Below are 26466 nucleotides of genomic sequence, written 5' to 3'. Positions count from 1 at the left end.
GCATAATTCCCTTTATTTTTTCCTCTTCAACTTGTTCATTTTATCATACTTACGTGGTGGTTATTCCTTCTTTTCTTTCCTTTCTCTGGTATCATTTTGCTACTCTTTACTACATTCTCTTATCTTTACTTATTCCAATTTATTACCCCTATGGTTTTCTTAATCTGTCCTGGCTTTTTTTCCAGTGGTGCTCGCATGGACCATTTTCTTCTTCATTCGTATCTCTTTATACTCATTACTTTTTTAATACTTTTTTTAACCTTTTCCTTTTTTTCCTAATCTTCTCTGACTGTTCTACGTTTCTTTGCCTACTCTCATTCTATTTTCATGAATGAGTGGTCTTCAAATTATTACTTGGAATGTTAAAGGTTTTAGAAATCCTATTAAAAAGCAAAGTGTTCTGTCTCATTTAGCGAGATTAAAATGGCAAGTTGCTTTACTGCAAGAAACACATTTAACCTTACAAGACCTGTCTTCACTGCGTAAACAATGGGTGGGGGAAGCCTTCTGCTCTCTAGCTGTTAACAACAAAAATAGTGTTATAATTCTGTTTCACAAATCCTTGACTGTCCAGTTACAAAATGAGGTTCATGACACTAATGGTAAATGGTTGGTTTTAGATAGCATTGGTAACAATGTACAGCTTTCCTTTTGTAATGTTTATGGCCCTAATGGTATTAATTCAATCTTTTGGAATGTTTTTTCCTCACTTTACACAGTGCACTCTTACACAACACCTACTATCAGCACATGAACAATAGGCACCCAGACCTTAGCTAGGTCATATTACATCTGTTCACTGATACTGCATGCAGTAGGCACAGACAGGTTTTTACTTGTCCCAAGAGATAGCCAATGAAAAAGAGAAATGCCTTCTCCAACTGTACCTATGTAGGATTAGGGCCAGGAAACAACACAGCAGAGTAAAATTCCATGGAGTAGTGTTATATTCGATCCGTTATTAGGCCAATCCTAATACACTGTACCTTTTCGCCAAGTCTAGCAATATTCAAAGAGAGCCAGATAGAATGCGCAGGAGGGGCACCATAGAGGAGGATACTGTTTGGTCCGAGACATTCCAGAACAGAGATTCTTGGGGGTAGCAAAGCCACTGCACCAGTGCAGAAATATGTATACTCCTGCTTGTGTCTGTGTCCCAGGGTGGTCCATAGTATGTTTGGGGCTGTTTTCTTTAATAACAGATGGACACCAGACATGGAGTTCCAGTGTAGGGCCATCCACCTTGATGATTCAAAGGGAAATGAGTCACGTTGAAGAGGGTTAAATACCAGCATAGATAACCCATTCAAACAATATGGTATATTGAGATTGACAGGTATATGTGGTTGGAAGGTAAGGGGCAACCTCTAATTGTACGGAAATGTACACTGTATTCCTTGTGTTTCAGAGGTAAAGGAACAAATCCACTCAATGCAAATGAGAAGTGTGGCACAATACTACATATGCCTATCAGGTTGAGGACACTTACCAACTGAGTGAAGCTGATGAATGGGCCAACATACTTGGTTCTCCTAATTTGGAGACTGCCATTTCTAAGTCAGCCGTTCTTTATTTTTAGGATGGAAGAGGAAGCCATAAAGAAACTACAGGGACAACAGGTGTATTTACAAAAAATACTGAAAACGCCATTAACAAAGTAAATTCATGCGAAGGTGAGGAGCAAGAACCATGTTAGACCTGAGGTCACCAATTCCTTCACTGCAGCTTTGCGCGAGGCAGGAAGGCACCCAAAGGCAAGGTGCAAAGCAGAAGTGCAGCACAAATTCTCACTGAGACAGGGAGGCACACACAATAAAATGACACCACACCAGAGAGTTGTTTCAAATAAGACTCTTTTATCTAGACTTCTTCAGTGCAGGTAAGTAACACATGGTTGTTTAGGCAAATATCACTTTGCAGGCATAGGCAATTGGGGTCAACATCTCTCTCTGGTATTACTTCATGGAACACGGTACTCTGCTCAGGGCAGCCTAGACAATAACATCTCCAATAAACATAGGCATCCAAAAAGAGTTTGCTCATGAACATGCAGCACTGCTACTGTTCAGGGGGGATGGCAAGGACAACATTAACATTCTCTAGGCAGGGATTTGGCATTCACAACTTCAACAAAGCATCATTATCAGTTCCCAGGCAGGGGCACTCTCAAAAGGACATTTCCCTAGCAAGGGTGGCTGAAACCACAGTATTCCAATAACCAATGCGGTCCGTGGGCCTAGTTTAGAAGGCCTTCATTCACCTCCACCCTCATCTAGGCCTTTGTGGGTTTAATCAGGCCCAACGGGGCCCAACTACAGTCTCCTGTGGGGGACGGCCCGACACGGGGCTGCCACTCAGATGTGGCCAGGCTCCTCGGCAACCCTGCCATTCCCGGATATTTTCGCCCTCCCCCAGGGGGTGTTACCATTAGTTCTGGCCTCCGTGAGGCCTTAGTGGCCAGGTCCTGGGCTGGTGCAAGTCGGGGGGGGGGCTCGCTCTCTCCTGTGAGCCCCCTCACCGGTGTTCAGAGCTGGTCCCGGGCCTTCCGATGCCTTCTCGGACCCGGGAACCAATCAGGAGGCAGAATGGCAGAGGCATGCCTGCAACCGCCAATAGCTCGGGCCGCGGCGGTGTCTTCCCAGCCTCAAGGAGCACTTTGCCACTGCGCCTCACACCACCTCACACAGGAGGCTCAGGTAGCGCTTACAGTTCCACAGCGCCCGGCTGCAGAAGTGATGAGCCACTAAGAGCTATTTAGGACACAGCGCTTAAACACAGGTACCTGGCGGAGGCAGTGATTATGACATGCAGCGCAGTTTAGACATACAGCACTCAGGAGGCAGCAGTCCTTCCCCTTACACAGAGCACTTCAATAACACAGAGCTTTGAAGGTAGCAGTTCTGGACCAAGTAGCGCTTGGGGATCACAGCGCTTCGGGGTCTCAGCACTTTAGGGGGGGGCAGACAGTTCTTCCAGGCACAGTTCAGGCAGATAGCGCTTAGGAATTATGGCGCTTTGCAGGCAGAGCCCAGTGTGACCTTGGGGCATCAAGCAGCAGCAGCCTTCAGCAGTTCAGCGCTAGGTGGGCATACTGCGCTTTAGGAGCACAGCACAGGGGGCACCGCGCTTAGGTGGTGCAGAGCTGGTTACCTGGTTGAGCTCTCAGCAGTGCTCTCAGTATGCAGTCCCCTTCTTCTTGACAGCGCTTGATGGATGAATGGCAGGTCTTAGTGTAGGTTCTCAGGTAAGGAAGGGAGGGTTGAGTTGGTGGGCTCAGAGACAGGATGGTTCCCTCTAGCACACTGGAGATGGTTTCCTGGGTTCCACCTTGCTGGGCTAGATCAACAGGCTGGCAGAGTCCCTCATCCAACTTAGAGCAGCAGTGAATTAGCCCAGTCAGTCCCAGTAGTGTAGGTTCCTCCCCTAGGCCCAACCACCTAATCTCCTGCAGAGGTTCCCCCAGGTCCAGTGGTGCCCTAACTGACAGGCAGTATTCCCTCCTTTACTCTTATACCCCTAGGTCAGGTGACCCTCCTCTAAAGGTGGCAAAGCGTAACCCCTCCCAGGGCTGCAAGGTTCTAGGAGCTTCCACATATTAGGCTATGGAACAAAAAGGCAGGATGGCAGTGATACTGTAACATGATGTCCCAGCCTGCTCCTGACTACTAGTGCGTGTCTAAAAGGCCACTCCACAGTAGCAGGGGCCTGTGACAGCCATGTTGTTGGGAGAGAGCACCTGCACCTCAGTACCGTTTGGCAGTGGTAAGGCACCCAGGGACCTAGGTCAAACAAAAGACAGTTGCAAAAAAAAGGCGAAAGGGACAAAAAAGTGGGGTAAGACCTCCCTAGGTCTGACAGGTCTAACAAGCCCTTTAAATCTTTTGAACCAGAACAGTGTGGGGGCCGGATTATAAGGTATAAGGAGGAGACCAGATGTGGAAGCGGAGGAGAGAGAGACAAGTTGAGCCAGGAGGAGACACGCAAAGTATCAGAGAAAACGTTGCTCCCGACCAAGCAGGGAGTCTGAAGGAGTATCTGGATGAGTCTGGTGTATGGGAAAGGGAGTGCAGAGGCCATCCTTTCAAAGAACAGCCCGCCATGCTCCTGGAGGAACGTGGCTGACCCAAGTATGTTACCATCTCCTAGATGGTATCTGGAGACTCAGGGGTAGTGGGTGGAGGAGAGACAAAATCTCGGACTAAAAGGAGTCATATGTTTAGGATGCAAATTGAACGGAAAAGGCCCTTTTCGCTTGAGTTCCTATTGAAACAAAATCTTAAAGAGATGAGAGAAAGGAAAGGAAGATCCCAAGTAAGGAGTATAACTCTGGTCTAACGAATCAATTTATATCACATTTACTCTTGACAACTAAGATACTTCAAAAAGGAGACATAAATAAAGCTGCCTATTGGTTTACCTCTATTTCATTTTTTTCTCTTCTCTTTTCTTGATTCCTCATTCCCTTGGTGACTGGTCGGGAGTTATTTGATACTTGAGGTGTGACCCCACAAACCCTACCCTATAAAACTGAGGGTCTGAGCAGAAACACTTACCTGTGGTCTACCTGGTTTTTCTCGAGGGGTGTGTCTGTTCCATGTGACCAGGGAGTTTCAAGCCAATAAAGAAGAAGATAGGATGATATAAAAACAAATATGTACATATTGAGACCTGTGTACAAGTGAATCTTGTCAACTTCTTATCTCTTTTATTCTAACAGTACCAGACATGCAATAGGGCACCTCCACGCTGATGAACACCTACCGGAAGGGCAGTGAATTTGCCCACACCTAGCTTGTCCCCGGATGGCAGGGTCTATGCTCCCTTGTCACCATACAAACACACACCTTGATCATTCCTGGAGAAGATCTTTCAGAGTTGTACTCACACCCGCTACAGAAGAAGACAACTCTCTTGCATCACGATCAAGAGAAAAAAACAGCTGAGTATTTTGGCTGGACTCTGTTCAAGGACATTCCGGAAGAATTCAGTCTGTTTTCTGACACACAAGTAAATGCAGCGGGTCCATACCCTTCTTCACAGTGCAGACAAAAGCAAATGCCAACTATTTGCAAATACCCAGATGGGAAATGTTGAAAATGATGAGGCAACATCGATACATGTTGGACCTGATGACCACAATGGAGGGAGAGATGTGTGCCAAGATTGGTGTGTCCGGTTGTATGTTTATCCCAGGCAACGACATGAACAACTGGACTTTGATTTTTGCCATCCAACTACTGCACCGTTTAGAAAGTGACATGCGTGAGGAGGTAGGTGCCCCTGAGCAGGAATGGTAAAACAATTTGGTCAGCACACTTTACAAACAGAATAGTTTAAAACAATTTCCTATTAAAAGTGTTGAATACCTTAAGGGGATTCTAGATTTACCCCATGGAATTCAGAAGGAAATGGATTGATCTCAATTGAAACATGAAAGGGGAGTAGGTTTTTTAATATAGTGGTGAACTGCATAGAGTACTGTGGGCACCAGGGGAATCAACCACTTACTTGGTGTGAGGTCATCCATCATAGCGCCGCTTTGCCTGTCTCCCATCCCAGCTATTGAAAGAGTTGTGGGGGCACAGAGGAAAACAATGTGTGATCTCCAACTGTAAGTTGAGTTGTTTCCAGAAAATTAACCCTTTATCGTTTTCCTCCCAGTATAGGCTAAAGTCTACACCTATCACAAAAAATCCACTCCTGGTACTAACCCTGGATGAAAACCTGTAAGTTAGTTTTCTTACATACATTACCTTGAGGGACCACCTAAAGTCTAGGTTTTCGCACAGACACATCCCTGACGAAGGCCTCAGACCCGTTCTGGTGGCCACTTGCCTCCAACATGTCGACCAGACCACAGGCAGGAGATAATTTTACAATCCACTTCCCACATCTTGACTCTGTCACCACTCAGACATTATCCCTCCTGGTTGAGGACGTTGTCACTTGGAATAAAGGGCACTCAAATAATCTGACCCAATGTTATTTCTATCCACCATATCACACCTAAGGTGATAATATACACCACTGGTTGTGAAGACTTGGCGGAGGGTCCTTGAGACAATCTTGTTGGAGATCATGTTGAATGTTTGTGGTTCACTCTCCTTTTGATTAGGTTTATTAGTGTGGGAAGCTGTGTGGACTTCTTCTTCTCTCCCCCCTTCTGATTAAGAGTACAAAATACCTTATGAGTATTTCCTCACAGGGGAATGGCTCACTTGACCTGTAGTGTTACCAGGGTCTTCCGTACTGGCAGTGTTCTAAAAAAAACCTCATTCCTGTACAGTGGAACTGAGCAGTATATCTTGATTATCCGCTTTTGTAACCATGTGAAAAGCATCATCATGGGGTCTAATCGTATGCTTTCCTCCACCTGGAGGGAGACCAACTGGTGATTACAGTAGTGATTAGAAATGAAAGAAAAGTGACTTTAAAATTATCTTCATCTCTCCAGCGTGAGTCTTAATTCTATTGGAGATGGGACAAGGTTAAAAATGGAGGGCTGTGCATATCTAGAAGAGCTACTGTTCTATAGCACCTACAGTAAATACATGAGTGGTTGACATGTTTTAGCCCTAACAGTGCCCTGTTGGGTCAAATAGTGCTTTCTTTAGAACCAGGTTATGGCACGTAACTGATTGGGACGTGCAGAGATAAGTTTTGCACTTACCCTTCTTCCCAGCTAGTGGTTCACTGGGTGGTTTTTGGTGTATAGTACTTATAACTGGAGAAAGGAAAAGGAAAAAGACTATGACAACAGAATATGATATCAATTGTACACATTTGTTGATCTATTGCGATCCATGTCAGTCATCAAAGGAGCTCATATTGAGTAGTTAATTTACTACACAAAGCATTATGTTTGGGAAGAGATAGAGAAACACACATCATAATGCATTAGGATTAACAGTGAGACAAATTTTCTGCGTGAGGATATTGTGGTAAGCTGTGCAACAGAGTGGGTGTTAATTTTTAAAGAGTTTATGCGGCCTCAAACCGTAGGAGCACTATATTAGTGAGTGACACAATCTGTTGAAATGCCTACATGAGTTCTTTCACATATCTGTTTGAAACTGGAGTTGTAAGAAATAAATAGTGCGGTGCTACTGGAAATGTTGCTGCTATTTTGCCAAGTTAATTTTATGAGTTGAAAAATGTGTGTGTCTCCATTGTGGGTCGCAGCGCAGGTGTTGGCGTGGTGGTGTACCATTTACAAAGCAGGAAAAGTGTATCTTCGGTAGGAGGGAACATCTTAGTTATGAGCCTCTTGTGTTTTACGGTACTCTTGCTCGTATATTCTCAGCCGTGTTGGATCGCTATGCTAAATACTGTGGTTAACCTTGTGGCACGTGCGCAGTTCGGACGGCCCCCGTACGTCCTCAGCACATGCCCACTTGTTCTTTTTTTGATTTAGTAAGTTCATCCCATTCATTTGTTTGTGCTAGAGTTTGATTGAGTTCATTCTCTTGCAGCAATGAGGGTCCAGAGAGGAAGGTATTAATTTTGTCATCTCTGTAACAGAGTCCTGGGTTCTCTGCCATTGCGGAGAGGTATGATATGTGTTATCTCATCCTGTGTGAGCTGTTCAAAGGTAGCGGAGTGTTTGCATTATTTTTTCAGGGAAATTTCCTTGAAGAACGTTGATTTTCTAGTTCCTGTTTAGGAAAGACTCCCACAGCTGTGCGCTGCTTAAATAATCGCTTAATCAGTCAAGGGAGAGGGAAGAAGCTGGATCCATTCGGTTTCCAAGCTATGAGTATTTTATCAAAGGGGAATGGATCACTTGTCCTGTAGTGTTACCAGGGTCTGCGGTACTGGCCGTCTTATAAAAAAAGCCCTCCTTCACGTACAGTGGAACTGAGCGGTATATCTTGATTATCCGCTTTTGTAACTACGTGAAAAGCATCATCATTGAGTCTAATCGTATGTTGTCCTTCACCTGGAGGGAGACCAACAGGTGATTACAGTAGGGATTCGAAATGAAAGAAAAGTGAGTTTAAAATTACCTTCATCCCCCCAGCATGAGTCTTTATTCTATTGGAGATGGGGCAAGGTTAAAAATAGAGGGCGGCGCTACAGGACAAGTGATCCTTTCCTCTTTTATAAAATACTCCTTGCCTGGAAGCTGAATAGATCTCAGCTGCTTCTCGCTCCCTTGACTGATTAAAGACTACAAAATACCTTAGTCAAGTAATCTGTGGTATCTGGCTGCTTGGTTACAGCTGCTGCTAGGGCTGGTTACTAGGTGAGGTAATAAGCCATGTTGCATGAAGCATGGAATGTAGAATGGGGTTTGTGTGCTGGTGAGACAGTTACCACCAGTTTTTGCTAAATGAGGTACTTCATAAAAGTATCTCTTACCTGAAGTATACAACATGTGTTGGATTCCGTTATAACACGTTACACTGGCGATGAGGGTGGGGTTTGACTGAAGGAAGGAGCACCTAAGCATCAAGGACAAATTGCATTTTGGCAGCTGACTGGCATGATGTAGAAGAAGTGGTGGAGATGGCTGAAATTAACGGGAGTTGTTTGGAGGTCGCAGTGTTCAGGCAAATGAGAAGATCGGACCTCTGTTCATACTGTACAAGTTTGACATTGACTTCTGGAGTTAAAGTTCAATATTTGAGGAAACATCAGAGACTTGAGCAGGAGTGCCTGTGGTCAAGGTACAGAAGATTCGAAGCATCAGTGGCATAGGTATGAGTGCCTGTAGGCATGCTAAAGTTAGATAATCTAATTGCCACCATAAAAGCATACCAGCTGATGCGCTGATGCTCTGTTAGCCAATTGGAGAGTCTAAGGCGTACACAAGATATGTGGGCGCCATCTTGGATCGGACCTCGTAGGGTAATGAGCATACCTTCACTTTGGCATTATAGTAGCTGTGACGGAACTGTGAACTGGTGTAATTGCCAATTGAGCTCATAATCAGTTGTACGCACACCAGTCATGTAGATTGACAATTGGAAAGCGTTATCGGAAGACCCGGTCTGCTCTTTGATCATTTCATTACCAAACAAAGTTACATTGTTGTGTTCAGAACAGTGCTTCAGCTTTTGGGGCCCTAATGCTCATTATGGATGAGTACCAATAAGGCCTGGTTTGTTGTCAGGGATGATAGACACACCTTTGCCTGTTGCAGTGTTAAGCACATCTATTTGGAAATGTGGTGTCTGTGTTACCAGGTGGTGACAGGAATACCAACTTTTTTTATTAGTGTCTACTACAGTGTTAGGCACACATTAAAAAAAGCACAGAAGAAGATTATAATGGAAATAACATGCAGTAACATGCAGCTTGGGGCGGAGGGAATGTGTAACAGAAAGACACAGTGTTGCAGATATACAGAAAGATATATCTATAAGTGTAGGGGTTACAAATTAGAGTGTGGGTTTTACAGCTGACTTATAAATACCACATTATGCAGAATGTAATGTCACCCCCATTTGTTTTAAGCAGACCTGGAGAATCAGCCATAAAATGAAAGAAAATATGTACCCGTTATGCAAGAGTATGTGGAACTAACCTAAGTGAGGGTTGGAAATATTTATTGCTAATGGACTGTCTTGATGGTGAGGGTCAGAATGTTCTGGACATTTTACCAGAGCTAAGTGTTGAAAAACAACGAGGATTAAATGAGTTTGAGACTTACATTTTGAAGCTTGACTATCATTTTTTGCACAGAGTTAGAACCATTATGCAAAGGTGTCATTTTGGCTTATGAGAACAGCATAGGGAAGGGACATTTGAAGACTATATAATAGTATCCTCCAAAAAATTGAATTTTTAAAAATGTCTCTTAGAATGAGAATCTGTCTGGATCAATGAAGGTTAATATACTAACGAATTACAGTTCTGTGGAATAGGGATATTTATTTTTGTAATTATGTTTCACCAATGTTTTATGTATGTACAGTATGAAATGTGTACTTTTATGGTTGAATCAAACCGAAATAAAGTCTCTTTTTTTAATAGGCTTTAGAAAGCTTGTGTTTATTTCTAAATGTATGGGATCCACTGAAGAATGCATAAGATATCAATTTGTTTTAAGATGTAGAGATGACAAAATCAGAGAGGAATTGTGGCTAAAAGATGAGCCACTATTGGAGGAGGTTCTCTTGGTTGCAAAACGGTTTGAGCATATGTTAAAGTGTGTTTCTGAACTGAAAGGAGAAAAAATTAAATACAATTTTAGTTCAGAACAAAGTGAGGAAAATGTATGTGTAATAAAAAATAAGGAGATACCGAAAGAAACAGCAAAAGAAGATCACATGAGATATTCTGGAGAGTGCTTTCATTTTGGGCGGAGTGGTCACAGTGCAAATGCAAGAATATGTCCAGCTCTAGTGGTGATCTGTCATGGGTGTGGAAAGAAGGGGCCTTTTCAGAGATGCTGTAGGAATAAACAGAAGAGACCAGAATAAGGAGGTAAAAGAGATCACCAAGGACATCATATTTCAAATTGAAGGAGTGAGTCAAGACCATCCAAGTGGTTTTGAGAAAATTGATGGTAATGACTTGAAAATTCAATTAGATACATGTTCACATATATCGGTTATTCCCAAGGACACATGGTCAATTGTTTCAAGGAAAAACACAAATTGAATACCATGATGTGCGGCCTCGTTGTTATAGGGGATAACCTAATAGCATGCTGGGATATTTCAATGTGTGTATTGTATTGAGTACAAAATTCATGTTGACAAGATGTATGTGTCCATAAAAGGTGATGATATATTTGGGTGGCCACCTCAATGATTGTTGGGTGTTACCTTAAATTCAAATGCAGAACCTCAGGTACAGGTACAGGTACGGGAGGTTGAAACAGATTATATCAATTTTGTGTCTGAGTTTCTTTTACTGTTCAAAGAGGAGTTAGGGGGTTTGAACGGCTAGAATCATTATATAAACTTAAAAAGGGGAGCAATACCAACATTGGCTAAGGTGAGAAGGATTCCAGTGGCTTTACAGAGAACCCTAGAACAAAAATTGGAAAAATGAATCAGTCAAAACATTATAACACCTGTGGAAGCCACTGAATAGTTGGCTTCAATTGGTATTGCCAAGAAAGCTAATGGAGATATTCTGCTCTGTGGACCTCAGGGCATTCAATAAGGAAGCAGTTGTAGACACTAATCCACTTTCAAACATAGATGAGATGGTCTCGTCCTTGGCAGGAGCAAACAGTTTTACAATACTTGTCTTCAAGCTGCCGTATCTTGAAGTGCAGTTAGTTGAAGTTTCAAAAGAGCTTACAGCATTTATAACTCCAAAGGGAGATTTCAAATTCAAGAGGAGGCTTTTTTTTGGGCGCCTGTGTCATTAGCCTCTTTTTTCAGAGAGTTCTATCTTCAGTACTCAAAGAGGTGTGAAAGGTGTCAAATGTTATAAGAATGATCTGCTGATTTTTCGTGGAATAAGTTCTGAGAACGATTTAAGAGAAAGGATGGTGTCAGAGAAATTGTTCAATGCAGGTTTGGTAATAAAGAAGGAACATTGTTTATTTGCTGCATGAGATGTAAACTATTTAAAGCATCTTATCACTGGAAGGGGTGTAGCACCAAAGAATAAGTTGTTGGACACAATTTTTTTTTTTCCTATAAGCATACAAATTACATCACAATACACCCATTCCAACACCAAATCACATTCTACATATGACAAATGATCATGAATACTCCAAAACATCAAAGTCCAGACAAATCAAATCAAAAGGACATATAACTCCAAATTAAAGGCTAAGACAAAAAAAACAAAGAAAGCTTTCTCACAACTTCCCTAAACATTAGTTACAAAGTCGTGCTGAAGTAATGAAGCATCGCCCAATTGACATTTTGGATACCCCTCCTGGCCTCGCGTCACCGTCCTCGCAATCTCTAGTGTGCATCCCCTTCTTCAGCAGCAGCCGCTTTATTCAAAAGAAACAGACGCAACGGCTCCCAAATGTCTTTCGGTCTTGAAATTGTTGGTAATTCTTCCGCGTATGTTTCCAAGTTTTCTTTGCAGTAGACCAAGTCTTTTATCCAATGTTCCACTTTCGGAATGCGGTCCCTCCCCCCCCCCCACGAAATTGTCACCCTTCGCGCAGCCATAAGCAGGGCCAGTCTCACAAATCTCCCACTCGCTCCTCTGACGTGTGGCACACAGCATAGCAGACAGACAAGCGGCGTGCACTGGAGCTCCACCGTCATCATAATCTTTAAGTCTCTCACCACCGATTCCCAAAAGTCATATATCTTTTCCAATTCCCAAACTGGATTAAAAAAATCTGCGTTCCTTTGTCCGCAACGCACACAACAATCAGATTCACGCAATCCAAAGCTATGCAACCGTGCAGGGGTGTAATACACCTGATGTATATATTTAAAATATATGATGTGTAAATTCCCATTCATACTAAGTGTACCTGTTAATTCACATACATGCGTCAAATCCTTCTCTGAAATCGCCTCAGGCAGTCAGGCGTTCCATCTTTCCCAAGTTGTTGGATGCCATTGTGACGTTAGTAACCCCACGGACTAAAGAGAAGGTTATTTAATTTCAGGGCATGGTGGAATATTATGGAAATTATATAAAATATCTAGCAAGCAAATTCACTAACATGAGATTGTTACTTGTGAAAAACAAGGAGTTTAAGTGGGCAAAAGTTTGTCAACAGGAATTTGAAGTATTGAAAAAAGAATTGCGGAATGCACCAAATTTCAGGCATTTATTCCTGGTGAAGAAACTATAATAGTCACATATGTCAGCTCAAAAGGTTTGGGAGTGATTTTGAAACAAAAAAGGGACGACAGTGAGGAGCAGCTTCATGAATTTGCATCTAGGAGTTTGAGAGGGGGTGATTTGAATTATTCAGTGGTGGAAAGAGAGGCTTCAGTGATTTATTGGGCATTGAATACATTGCTCAATTTTATCTGGGGAACTTATTTTAAAGTTTGTAGTGATCATAAACCACTGAAGGAACATTCACCAAAACTATTTTGGATTTCCTTCCAGAATTAGGCTATGTGTGGTTACTTTGCAGGATTTTAGTTTTGTTGCAGAGCCCCTACCGGTAGTTACAAGTCTTTCAGTGCATTGTTTATCTAAACTAGTTTCAAAGGAGGAGGAAGATGAAATTGTTGAAGAAGTACAGGAGGAAAATATAGATGTATGTGAAGTCATGCTAGGGATCGCAATGGAAGAGGAGTGAAAGGAAGAAACATCATAGGATGATCAGTTGAGTGGAGTTATTAAGAAAATGATGTCTGGCATATGTCAGTTCAAAATGTTGTCAAAACCATGGATGGTTGTATCTAATGATTTAGCATTTAACAGAGGTATGTTGTTGAAAGGAACACAATTAGTTCTGCCCATCACATTGAGAAGTAAGTAAATAGATGAGGCTCACCAGAGCCATTTAGGAATTGTTAAAAATAAGGAGAGATTGAGGGCAAGCTTTTGGGGGATAGGAATGGACTTAGGAATTGAACTCATCATAGAATGTGTGCATTCTATAATAATGATTTTAACTCTGTCCCCAATAAGAATTTCATAGCGCTCTCTAAGATTTTACGTAATCTGGAACTAAATTCAGATATAGATGAGGAGACAGGGATCCTCATCGGGGGGATTTCAACGCGAAAATTGCAAAGAACCATCGGTCAAAGGAAAAAACTCAATTAGATTAAGCGGAACGAAGGGGCACTGAACTAGAAAATGTGTTAATTGAGCACATTCTTAGTAATACCTTGGAAGCAGGTCACATGTCTAGTGTTCATTATGCCCCCACATTTAGAGAAAGATGTTGTTTTTCAACCATTGATTTTATTTTTATGTCACCCCACTTAATAGACTGTATAACAAAGTCTACAGTATTGGAAACATCATTTGGAGACCACAATCCTCTTACAGTTACCCTACATTTAGGGCCAAGCCCTGTATATGCTAATTTAAATGGTGCAAGAGATATCACACCCTCGGGAGACGACTTGCGATTGAAATGGAGGGAGTTGATAGCAGGGCCATATTAGAAACTGTGAAAAAATAACATTCCCACCTGATTAACTCCTGTCTATCCTATGATGGGAATTGCCTCAGGATAATTGCGGACTTTGGCAAATTATGTTTTGTTATTAAAAACTTGTTTATCAGTCCCGCTGCCAAAGAAAGAGAAAGACCCAAGGTGGTTTGACCCCGCCTGCTCATTAGCAAACAGGGCACTGCACAGGGCACTAACAACTAAACCCAGATGTACAGCAGAGGTACAGGTGGCTAGGAAACATTATAAATTCATAATTGCCGAATGGAAAGCTGCATTACTGATGGAGCAGTGGGAGTCACTGGTCAGAAGTGCAAACTAGAAGAGCAGTGGCCCCTTCTGGACGGCCGTCAGGAAAATGCGAGACATGGGCAAACAATTATCTTTGATTAGCTGTAACATAATCAGCAGTGTCTGGGTGGCCCATTTCTCTAAAATATATGCCACACTAATCGAGGAGACAACAACTTTTGTTCCTGGTAGTCTGTGTTGTTTACAGATTGGTCTCCATGAGGTAGAAGTAGCCATCAAACAGAGCCTTGGCAACAAGGCTCTTGGTCCTGATGGACTCCCTAGTGATGTTATTAAGTTCAATCCGGATTTGTGAGCATTGATCCTTCTTAACGTTTTTAACAGTTTGCCCTTAGTGCCTATGCCCAATACCTGGTCCACCAGTATGATAGTCCCAATCTTCAAAAAGGGCGATAGGACAGATCCGGCCAACTATCGACCGATCTCACACTTGGATAACACCGTAAAAATTCTGGGGCGAGTCCTTTACAATAGGGTGTTAGAGTGGACAGGAGATAGTGAATTATTGGAGCCCTGTCAGATGGGATTTAGGAGCAAGGTGGGCTTGGTGGAGTAGTGTGGCTCACTGGTTAGAGGCGGCAGACCCGAGAGCAGAGGACGGCCCGGGACCAGGGTTTGATTCCCGGCGCGGCAGGTTTCTGGACCAGGGTCAGCGGACTTGATAATTCTCTCGCCTCGGTGCCCACTCTGATCAGCGATCACACTCGGCAACTCTGGGCATTAGCTTGCCTCATCTTCACTAACGGCCCCACCAGACCGCCGGGGATGCCTGGTCTCACCCTGGAGATACCCATTAAGGGACCATCTCTCAGGGAAGCCAGGAAGGGTTTTGCAGCGGTCGAAGCGCCTTGGGACCCTCCGGGTAAGTAGTGCGCTATATAAATGCCTATACCTACATACATACATATACATACATACATACAATGTCTGAATTTGAAGTTGGTCATTGACAAGTATAACATCGCTCGACTGTCCCCTATTTATCTTGCATTTATGGATCTTTCATCTGCCTTTGATCTAGTCAACAGATTCAAACTCTGGTCCATTCTTTTGGACTATGGACTAGATGAGGTTCTTGTTAACTTTCTGGCCTACCTCCATACTGACCTCAAGCCACAAGTTAGGATTGGGATGGGCGGGGAAGTTTCCGGACCCATTAAAGTAGGTAGGGGGGGTCAGACAGGGGTGCTTTTCAGCACCCCTGCTCTTTATCATCTACATCAATGGTTTAGCTAAATCTTTAAAACAGGTGACTCCAGATGTGCCAATAATCCAGGGGCAACCATTACCGGTTCTTTATACGCAGATGATGCAGTCCTTATGGTCTGCACACCTAATGCTCTCCACCAACTTGTTAAAACTTTTGTTCAATATATGGAGGCTCTAGACCTGCGTGTGAATTTAAAAAAATATTTTATTATGACAAGTGGCCCAGGGAAACGGAAACTCAATACCATACATGTAGGGACAGATACATTAGAATCTGTGAATACATTGCCATATCTAGGGTTGGTTTTCGCTGCGAATGGCTCGTGGAGTGGGTATTTGGCCAACGCCACGGGCAAGTTCTCGAAAGCCACCAATTCCGTCTTGAGCTTGCCATGCCCAAAGAAAATAGGTGCCACTAGAGCTATTTTAAAAAATGTTTAGGTTACAGTGCATACCAGTAGCCACAAATGGGGCAGAGGTTTGGGGTTTGGGGATAAGTCCCAGTATTCAACGAGAAGAAAACCGATTTTGCAGAAAAATACTGGTTGCCCCAATCTCATCCTCTGAGTTTATTTGTCACAAGGAATCAAACCTCCCCTATACATGTGATTTTATTAGGACAAGGCCAGCTCTATTCTGGCTTAGGATCTGGAGGAATAACTCAGCTGCCCTAACACAGGATATTATAAACGATTGTCTTAAATGTGAAAAGGGCTTAGCTATCCCCTGGCTTGTGGGAGTTTCAAAGACACTTTGTGCCATGGGTAGGGGAGATCTTTTCTCCGACCCATCCAAGATCGAGCCCAAAGATAAGAATGAGGTCAAACAAGCACTATATGCACTTTATAACTCAGAAAGAATGGGAAGGGAATCACTCAAATCTGCCGTTGTGACATATATGGGGAATGAACTGTGTAGGCAACCGCTTCCACCCTCTCTTACTCTCCCCATGACCAACTGGGAAAGATCACTGTTATTCCGCCTAAGAGCAGGCTCTGTGAAATTTTTATTGGGCTTTCCTTTGGGTTATCATCATACAGCACATTATAGCTCATGCCCGTGTGATGGGATAAGCACACAGAATGATTTGCACTTTCTATTTTTCTGTAAATTTTATTTAAAGTATATTAATTTGTTTTTAACTCCATATTTTAGAAAATGAAGATCCTTTTCTTTAGGGGAGTCTTATTTAATGTTGCTTTCTTTGGATACAGATGAATTAACTTTTCGAACTAGCACTTTCTTGAGACTGATAATTCGTGTACGCAAAATGATGGAAAACCCCTGAAAAATTAGATTTATGAGAGCTGTAATAAATTTTTGGGATTACGATTACTGTAAATTGATTTGTATAGAGAATGGGACTGTTTTTATTGTATGTACTTTTATGAATTTTATGAAATTCGAATAAAGGTCTTTTGAATTGAATTAAATAGAATGTGTGCAATGTAAGAACAGTGATAGAATTTTGAGACCGCATACTATGCTAATGGTATGCCGTAAGATATTGCATATTGGTGTATACCTTTTGCAAAAACAATTTACAAAATACAAGTATACAAAAAAATGTTGTCACAAGTTACTACCCCTGGACAAGGTGTTTGCATCATGGCACTCTGATTTGCCAAGTCTTTCTACTGGTTCAAATGCAAAGTGACAAAAACCAGAGAAAATTATTGCTAAAGAATTTACTTTCCAGCACAAAAGTAATTTGCTCTATAAAGTACCACTAAAAGTAAGACATCTAGGTCTTTGCACTTCTTTGCTCTACTTTTTATTATTGGTGTGTCTCTTGGTTGGTATATACCCTCCTAGTAAAAATACCTATGCAGCACATCACTCACATATCTTTGCACTATGATGCAAAGGTGTGTGCATGGCCCTAGTAAGCTTACTTGTGCACCTGTGCTGAGGAAAGGAGCAGTAGCACTATATCTTAGATGGTATGGCACTGTACTGCTCTCGGCAGCACAACAACATTGGTTGCTGTACGGCATTGTTGTACTTTTTGATTATTCTGCCTCCACAAGAGGCCTGGCCCATATACCAGACTGGACCATGATACAAAAGGAGAAAAAGTAGCTCCCCTCTTTAAATAAGCCTGAATCGCCCTCTCTTCTCCACTTTACAAAATCATAGCGGATTTATCAACCCTGTGTGCATTTGCGAAGTCAAACAAAGTGATGGAAAGTGGCGCAAAGTTTTGATAAAGTATTTTATTGCACAAAACCTTTTGTGCTGAAAAGTAGTCATTAAATAATGCAAATGATGCTTTGGGTGGGTTTGGGCTACTTCACATAAACGGAGCGTTCAATGGGTTGTACATGGGTGTTCACACACTTCCTCCCTTTGTATTTCATGCAATGGTCTATCTACTAAACTTGTCAGCTAGGCTTTGTGCCAAAATAAATGGTTCCTTGAAGTAGGCTCTACATAATTTTAATCTTATCATTTCTTCCAATATTTCACACATTGAATGTGTGCTGCACTGTACAATACACATCCAAAATGTGAAAAGCTTTCATAGGCATAGGGCCTAATTACAATGTTGGTTAGAAAGCCTCATTGTCGGTTTAAAGTCTTACCGCCGTTATTATGATGATGGAAGTCGGAGTTTAAACCTGCCGGGGAATCCTATGCAGTTCTGACAGGCTCAAGGAGCCTGTCGGCCAGTCAGAAAGCCCTCATAACCCCTTGAGGACGGCGTTTACGCCAACGAGATTATGATGTTGGTTTCTGGCAGCCAATACATGTTGGTATTTCCAACATGGATTGGCTGTCGGAAACTGACTTTGGGGGCCGCTAGCAGGGCCCCTTTCCCTCTAGCACTCGGCATTTAGCACTGGGGTGCCTGCCACATGGTGCAGGAATGTTTACAATCTTCAATGTTTCAATGGGAGCTTGTGCTGTGGGCGGTTTCAGCATGCTACACAAGCTCCCGTTGAAAAATCGAAGTTTGCAACCGCACTATGTGCGGTCACATCCTAATTGCGTGGTCAGCCCCGTCTACCTATGGTCGGGTAGATCCTTCCCTGAAACGGTGTTGGTTGGAGGTAACTCTGACCAACATCGTAACTAGGGCCGTACTATCTTGTAACTGAAGGGTACCCTTCCAGTACAAAAGGGACTGTCTCTTGGGTGGTATTAACTCTTCAAGTGCAAGGCCAATGCTAGACATCTCACACACACGCACATATCTTTTCATTATGGTGCAAAGATGTCTGTGTGGTGCTAGCAGACCTGCTTGTGCATAAGTGCTTGGGAAAAGAGCAGCAGCACAATATGTAATTAGACATGGCTGTGCGCTGTCCTTTTCCCCCAGTGCAGACCAGCTCAGCAACTCTGCACTCATTGCCCTTCTTTTTAAGAAATATGCCCCCATGGGTCTCTTTGTTCATATCCTGAAGGTGGCCCTCGATCGAAAAGGAGGAGAATAACCTCCCCACTTTGAATAATCCTGAATCACTTACTCTTCTACACTATACAAAACAGTTCCCAGCTGGTTTATCTAAAACTTGGAACTTCCACAAAGTCGAGCAAAGTGGCACGTTGATAAAGTATTCACTTTCCAAACACAATGCTTCTTTTCTGGTAAATCTCACTAAGTGCATCAAGGGTGCATTGCCATGCTATTAACCAAGGATTGTGTCTAAAAGACCCATTTACTAAAAGTGTTAGTGGAGGAGGCCGAGCATTCCTTGAGGCAGGCACTAGCAAAGAGAATGTTTATATATCTCCTAATGTTTGTCACATTGCATGTGTGCTCCACTGTTTGACACATTCAATGTAGGAAAAGTTATAAAGTTAGTCTAAGCATAGCAATTTACTCGGGATGGGTAGTCTTACAGTTCAAAATCCATACTATGTATCATGACACAACTTTGCACTGGTGTGCAAAGGTGTGTGCTTAACATTAGGCATCTGATTGGGTGCCAGTGCTAGGTAAAGTTCACAAGTACCCACTTAAGCTGCTAAATTGGGGAGTTCAATACGCCAGTGATTGTGTTACTTTTTAATTAAGTTGCCCCTGCGTTACTTGCTACAAAGGACATGTAAAAGCTACAGTAAACATTTTTTTATCTCAAGGCTTTACGTCATGATGTGCGCCACTGTTTTTCGACTGTATCTTTTTTTTGTATAGCATTCTAGCAAACCCTAATTTTCGATTTTAAGGAAGTTTTAATAGCGTGTGTCAACTTTCCATAAAAGAAAATGGCGATTTATATGTCCTATCCTATATGGAAAAATGTTCCTAGTGCTGCAATAAGTACCCAATGATAAGGCAAAACTGAATAATAGGGGAAGCCTGGCTGACCATTATCAGTCATGTAATGGGAGCTATAAAGCAATTCTGGTTGTATAAAATAACTGATGTGGCACCTTCCTCTGGCAATCTCCGTCTGTCTCTTGACTAATTCCTAACATCAAGGAGTGTCTGCCTGATCTAATGTTTCCAAAGCATTCTGCCAATGTTCATGACTGATTTGTTTTGAAATGACCTGTACCATCCAGTTACTCACTGTCATCCTGTGTTCCCGAAGCCACCTACAGTACATCAGCACTTTTCTACTGATAAGGTGAAATGTATTTAACTTGACACTCCTGGACTCATCAGTATTACTGAAGGTTCAGCCGTAGCAGTTTCGCCTGAGGACCTGAAGGTGGTTTAAATGCGAACCGTGTTCAATGAAAACATTATCTCCAAATGAACCGTGTGTATGCGCCTTGCAGCTTCCGTGATATTCGTTGCCCTTTTGGGCATATGCGCATGCGTATGTAAAATACATCAAAAGATACAAAATGGACAGCAGCGTATCAAGCCGCCATCATCTGCACAAGCAGCAACAGTGATTAGCATCAAACAACACAACACTAAAGACAGGAGCAGGACAAGCTCGTTTTGCCCCGCTCATTAAAGAGTTGACGATCCTGTGCGCATGTTTTAGCTAAGGCCTATGTGAAACCTAAATTATTCCAACATATTTTCGTAAATTTGGGAATTTTGCGGTGCGCTTCTTACATGCATTTGTAGAAATTACGCCATTATGCTAGGATGCATTAAAACGCACCATACGCTGTAACATTTTACGACGAGCACTCAGGAATAATGCAAACGGCCAGAAAAACGAATGGCTGTTGCTCGTGCCACTTGTCTTTTTTGAGCTATTTTATTTCTGCGATATGTACCCTCACCGTAAAAATTCATGCGAAAACTAATTTTCAAATAAAATATAGTGCAAAATATAGTGCCAAATGATTGATTTCTATTTTGCATAATTACGCGAAAGCAAATTAAATCATGCAAATGTCGCTCACCCCTAATGTTATCCACACCTTTCCAGTACTTGTAGATTTGCTTTTTCCTTATAAATGCTGTACTATATGTTCTGGTTCCGAATTAAGAACTGCGGCCTGTTCTCACCTGACAAGAGGCAACATAAGATTCATGCAACATTCCCTAACAGATTGACAGCACGGAGGTAGAATGCACAATAGTCGTACAATCTTCCCGCAAGCATACATTTCCAAACCAACCTTCACACATCGTATATGAGCAATGGCAATAGCTCTGTTTCTTCCTCTCACAAACTCACATCTGGTACAACACATGCAGCAGCAGTGTAGGCTTTACTCATATGCACCACATAACCACTGTGCAGTTAGAAGAAAGGCAAGCTTTCATCCAACACACACCCAAAGCACATGCCCAAGACAATAGTAGACTATTATTACATGACATGCATGAGGTTCATGTACCACCCCAGTTTTAACACGTCACTGTGATGTTCCGACGACATAGTTACCCTAATGATCAAGTTCCGTGTTTGGCCGCTGTTTGTTTTTGCTTATAAGGGCAATATTTGCGTTATGTCATAACTAATACAACAGTTTTATGTAGATTTCATTAACAGCATAAGGCACTTTTCATATTTACTTCCGTTGTGCCTACCACCTCCTCTACATTATCAACACCATAGCCAATGTCTACTTGTATGTTTACAAGGCAAAGCCTTTTTTGGACAACTGATGACTACAGATGCATATATCCTCCATGTACCTTAGTGACATACTCATGTTAACTTCAAATGTTCTTTAGGGTTGCTGACCACTAATGCATTTATTGCCGAATTGCCCCATTATTGTGCTGGTGCTGCTCTCAAAAGTACATATTTCGTGCTTGCCTTAATACTGAGCCCACCATGTTCGTCCAAACGTCTGGCAAATGTTCTGCACATTTTCCTATCACCTAAAAAAACATTTGTTGTAGAGCACTCTTCGATCATCCTCTAGGGTCTTGTAGCACTACATACATTTAGCAAATGAAAATGCTAGAAATGCTTCCTCTCATGCATGGGACAGGTGCCAGACCTGCTGTCCATCAAGGAGTATGAGAACATGGTGCTGAAGCAGCTACTGCCCTATTGTGTGATGTCCCCACTAGCCTAGTGGCAGTTACTTCTAGATCAACCCGGGAAGTCGGGGCAAAATGGACATATGTAGATAACCAAAAAGGGTCCCTTCCATGTCAGAGAAGGAGGAAAATTTACCCTTGCAGGAACTTAAAGAAAGAAAAAAAATGTTCTTTCAAATAACCCTCCCTCACTCGAATTTCCCCTTGGTGGCATGCTTCATCTTAGGGTCCATCCCTGCCCTCTAGAGACAGGGGCGTGCTGCTACCAATGACTATACAGGAGCATTTGATTGGAAAATAGAGGCGTCCCTATACACCTATGTTGTTTTAGAATTAAGATGGAGGGGATTTTTATTTGAAGAGCAAAAAAAGGTTAAAAATACAAAATGAATGGGACCAAAACAACTTTATTTCTTACCCCTAAAATGGTATACTAAAATCTGGGGATACACTGGAAAAAACTCTCGGCGTGAATACCTATTGTTTCCCTAAAAGGATGACTAGTTTCATTTTTATTTTTTATTTTTTTAATACATTTTTTTTGTCAAATCTGTTTATTGGCATTTTAGGGTTTCTTAGTACAGTATGAACTTCAACCAATTCAGCACAGCTATCTGAGCATGTCAAGCATTCACATACATAATAACATTACAAGCTGGGATCACAATGACACAGTTGTGTTATCTCAGAAACAGAGTATAATCACCCGAAGCTGGCTAGATCATAGAGTGCCTAAGCAGGCAATTCCAGAATTGTCCATGACTGTCTTCAGTTGAGCCCTGTTCAAATAGCAAGGTCCTTGGTGGACCCCTCAACTTGGACTTGCATATAAAAGTGATATTTATACAACAACTGTAAATAAACTGAAACAACAGGGGCAGAACTACAGACACATACTAACCCCGCTCCCTCTCTCCCTCGGCCCCCGCCCCCTCCCACCCCGCACGCGCGCGCGCACTCCCAGCCACAGCTGCGCCTGCACTTTCAACCTGTATGCCCCATTTCGGCCATAGTTGTACCTAATAGACTATCCGGACAGGAGAACAGCCTACGGTACACAACCTCCAAGAGCGCCCATCTAAACCCCTACATCGCCCGCACCACCTCCCCCACCCGGCAACTGTAAGGTATTAAGCATGTGCTCCAAGTGCTCCGCTATGGGTTCTTTTCGGAGGCCCAGCGTTTCCTCTCTACATATGGCGGTCCACTCCGCCCGGGCTCATGCCTGAAGGGAAGAAGTCCACGCCTGTACGCCAGGTGGGTCACGCGCCTTCCATCCCCTCGTAAGGAGACGCTTTGCCACCACCATCCCCAGGTCTAAGAAACGGGACAACACCTTATCCTTGGGTGTTCTCCTGAAATAATGCTAAATGTATTCAGGCCAATCGAAGGGTATAATACGGCCAGTGCATATCCTAAGCAGCTCACTGATTGCACTCCAGTAAGTGCCCAGAACTGGGCAGCTCCACAAAAGATAGAGGAGTTCTGCACCCATCTCACCGCACCAGGGGCAGGACGCGTCTGAGCGATGGAAGTACTTGTTGATTAGCTGAGGTGTGGGATAGACTCCATGAACAAGGTAAAGTTGTATCTGGCAAAAGCGCATGTTTCTGGGAATGCGTACCGGACTTTTAAGGATTCTCTCCCTCTCCTTATCAGAGAGCGACCTTCCCAAATCACGCTCCCATTTGCCTGTAAGAGGGGCCAAATTGGGCTCTGTGTGCATGCGTAACAATGCAGCATACCAGTGGACCAGATGTTTGCCTCTCATCATGACGTGGAGGTACTGCATGGTTAAGTGCTGTTCAGGCTCCGTCGCCACATCTCCCCACCTGGCCGTCAGCTTCGCTACTAGGGAGCGATGTAGTAAGAACCCCCCGGGGGAAAGCCCGTCCTCAGAGACAAGCGCCTCATAAGCCACTAGCTCTCCATCTCTGTAAAGGTCGCCCAGCGTCTGCCTCCCTCCACTGCTGTACCATGGGGCGTGTGAGGACCCCCTCGCCACCTGGGGAACCCTCCAATCAATCAATCAATCAAGAGTATTTGTAAAGCGCGCTACTCACCAGCTAGGGTCTCAAGGCGCTGGGGGGGGGCTGCTACTGCTCAAAAAGCCAGGTCTTGAGTTGCTTCCTGAAGGAGAGATGGTCCTGGGTGAGTCATAGGTGGGTGGGGAGGGTGTTCCAGGTCTTGCCCGCCAGGTAGGTGAAGGATCTTCCTCCGCTGGTAGTTCTGCGGATCCGTGGGATGGTGGCGAGGGCGAGGCTGGCGGAGCGGAGCTGGCGGGTTGGCGTGTAGAACGTGAGGTGGTTGTTGAGGTATTCGGGGCCCAAGTCGTGGAGAGCCTTGTGTGCGTGGGTGAGGAGTCTGAACGAGATCCTTTTGCTGATGGGGAGCCAGTGCAGGTCCCTCAGGTGGGCGGAGATGTGGCTGTGTCAGGGGATATCCAAAACGAGTCATGCTGAGGCGTTCTGGATGCGCTGGAGTCTTTTCTGTAGTTTGGCGGTGGTCCCAGCGTAGAGGGTGTTCCCGTAGTCCAGACAGCTGGTGACGAGGACCTGGGTGACTGTTTTCCTGGTAGCGGAAGATCTTACGGAGCATGCAGAGTGTGTTGAAGCAGGAGGTGGTAACTGCGTTAACTTGCCTGGCCATCGTGAGGGAGGAGTCAAGGATGAAGCCCAGGTTGCGTGCGTGGTCCGTGGGCTTGGGTGGGGGGCCCAGAGCAGGGGGCCACCAGGAGTCATCCCAGGCGGAGATGGATGGGCCGAGAATAAGGACTTCCGTCTTGTCTAAGTTCAGTTTCAGGCGGCTGAGCTTCATCCAGTCTGAAATGTCTTTAATTCCGTCCTGGAAGCTGGCTCTGGCGGAGGTGGGGTCATTGGTGAGGGAGAAGATCAGTTGGGTATCGTCAGCGTAGGAGATGATGTTGAGGTTGTGCTTGCGTGCAATGGCTGCGAGGGGGCTCATGTAGACGTTGAAGAGGGTGGGGCTGAGCGAGGAGCCTTGAGGTACACCGCAGATGATCTTGGTGGCTTCTGCGAGGAAGGGCGGGAGACGGACTCTTTGGGTTCTGTCAGAGAGGAAGGAGGTGATCCATTCCAGGGCCTTTCCTTGTATCCCGGCGTGGCAGAGGCGGGTTGTCAGGGTGCTGTGGCAGACCGTGTCGAACGCAGCCGAAAGGTCGAGCAGGATGAGGGCGGCGGTTTCTCCGTTGTTCAGCAGAGTCTGGATGTCGTTGGTGGCCGCGATGAGGGCAGTCTCAGTGCTGTGGCTCGCTCGGAATCCAGACTGCGATGCGTTGAGGGAGCCGTTCGTCTCCAGGAAGGATGTCAGCTGTTTATTGACAGTTTTCTCGATGACTTTTGCAGGGTATAGCAGGTGCGTACGGAAGCACCTTTCATGTGAGGAACAGGGCTCTGCGGAAGCATATATATGCCACCGCCAGCAGCAGCGGTGTGGGTCGCTCAGGTGCTGCCAGTGGGTGGAAGAGTTTGGTGACATGCTCCAGAGAATACGGCGGCATGTCTGTAGCTGTATCATCTCTTTCCTTTTTGCCAACCAGCAGGCGATCCATAGGAACTGTGCAGCCAGATAGTAATGTTCGAAGCAGGGGGCGGCCATTCCTCCCTTATCCGTGGGCAGGAATAATTTCACTAATGCCAGTCGGTGCCGGGACGTACCCCAGATAAAGTCCCGCAGGACCGCATTAAGCGTAGTAAAGAAAGAGGCCGGAATAAATAGAGGCAGATTAACAAAATAGTACAGGAGTCGGGGGAGCATGATCATTTTGGCAAGGGCCACTCTACCAGCGGGAGCGTGGACCAGAAGCATATCTGAGATCTCAGCACAGCAACCGCCCACCCCAGAATTGCGTCAAATAAGTCAGCCGGCTGACAGTAGATCTGGATCCCCAGGTTCTTAAAGGTGTCAGCCTTCCATTGGACTCTCGTACCTTCGAGGAAATACCCCGGATCGTCTACCTCATTGTCAAACGCATAAAGGCAGGATTTACCTGCATTCACCGGGAGCCCCGAGACATCTGCAAACTTACGCAGCAACTGGGCTAGTTGTACCGGTATGCATCCCACGTCCCTCACAAACACCAACAGGTCATCTGCATAAAGCGATACCTGATGAGTTGCATCGCCTAAAGGGATTCCATCTTCTAGAGTCTGCCGCATGGCTGCCGCCAGGGGTTCAATAACTAGAGCGAACAGTAGCTGGGACAGGGGGCATCCCTGCCGGTTGCCCCGGCTCACCGCCACCGCCTCTGAGATGTAGGGGCCCAGCCGCACACGGGCTATTTGGTTTTTGTAAAGGAGATCGACCATCTTCAGGAAGCCTACGTCAAGTTCATAACGCGATAGTACCGCGGACAGGTAACCCTACACCAGGCAGTCAAAAGCCTTCTCCGGGTCTAATATCAGGCACCCCGCCCTGGGCCATTCCCTCGTTGCCTCGGCCGCCACCCTGAAGTACCTCCTGAGGTTCAAGGACGTGGATCGCACTGGCA

This window comes from Lissotriton vulgaris, chromosome 6, assembly GCF_964263255.1.
Source record: "Lissotriton vulgaris chromosome 6, aLisVul1.2, whole genome shotgun sequence".
Taxonomy (NCBI): Eukaryota; Metazoa; Chordata; class Amphibia; order Caudata; family Salamandridae; genus Lissotriton; species Lissotriton vulgaris.
This window is presented reverse-complemented; position numbering follows the sequence as displayed.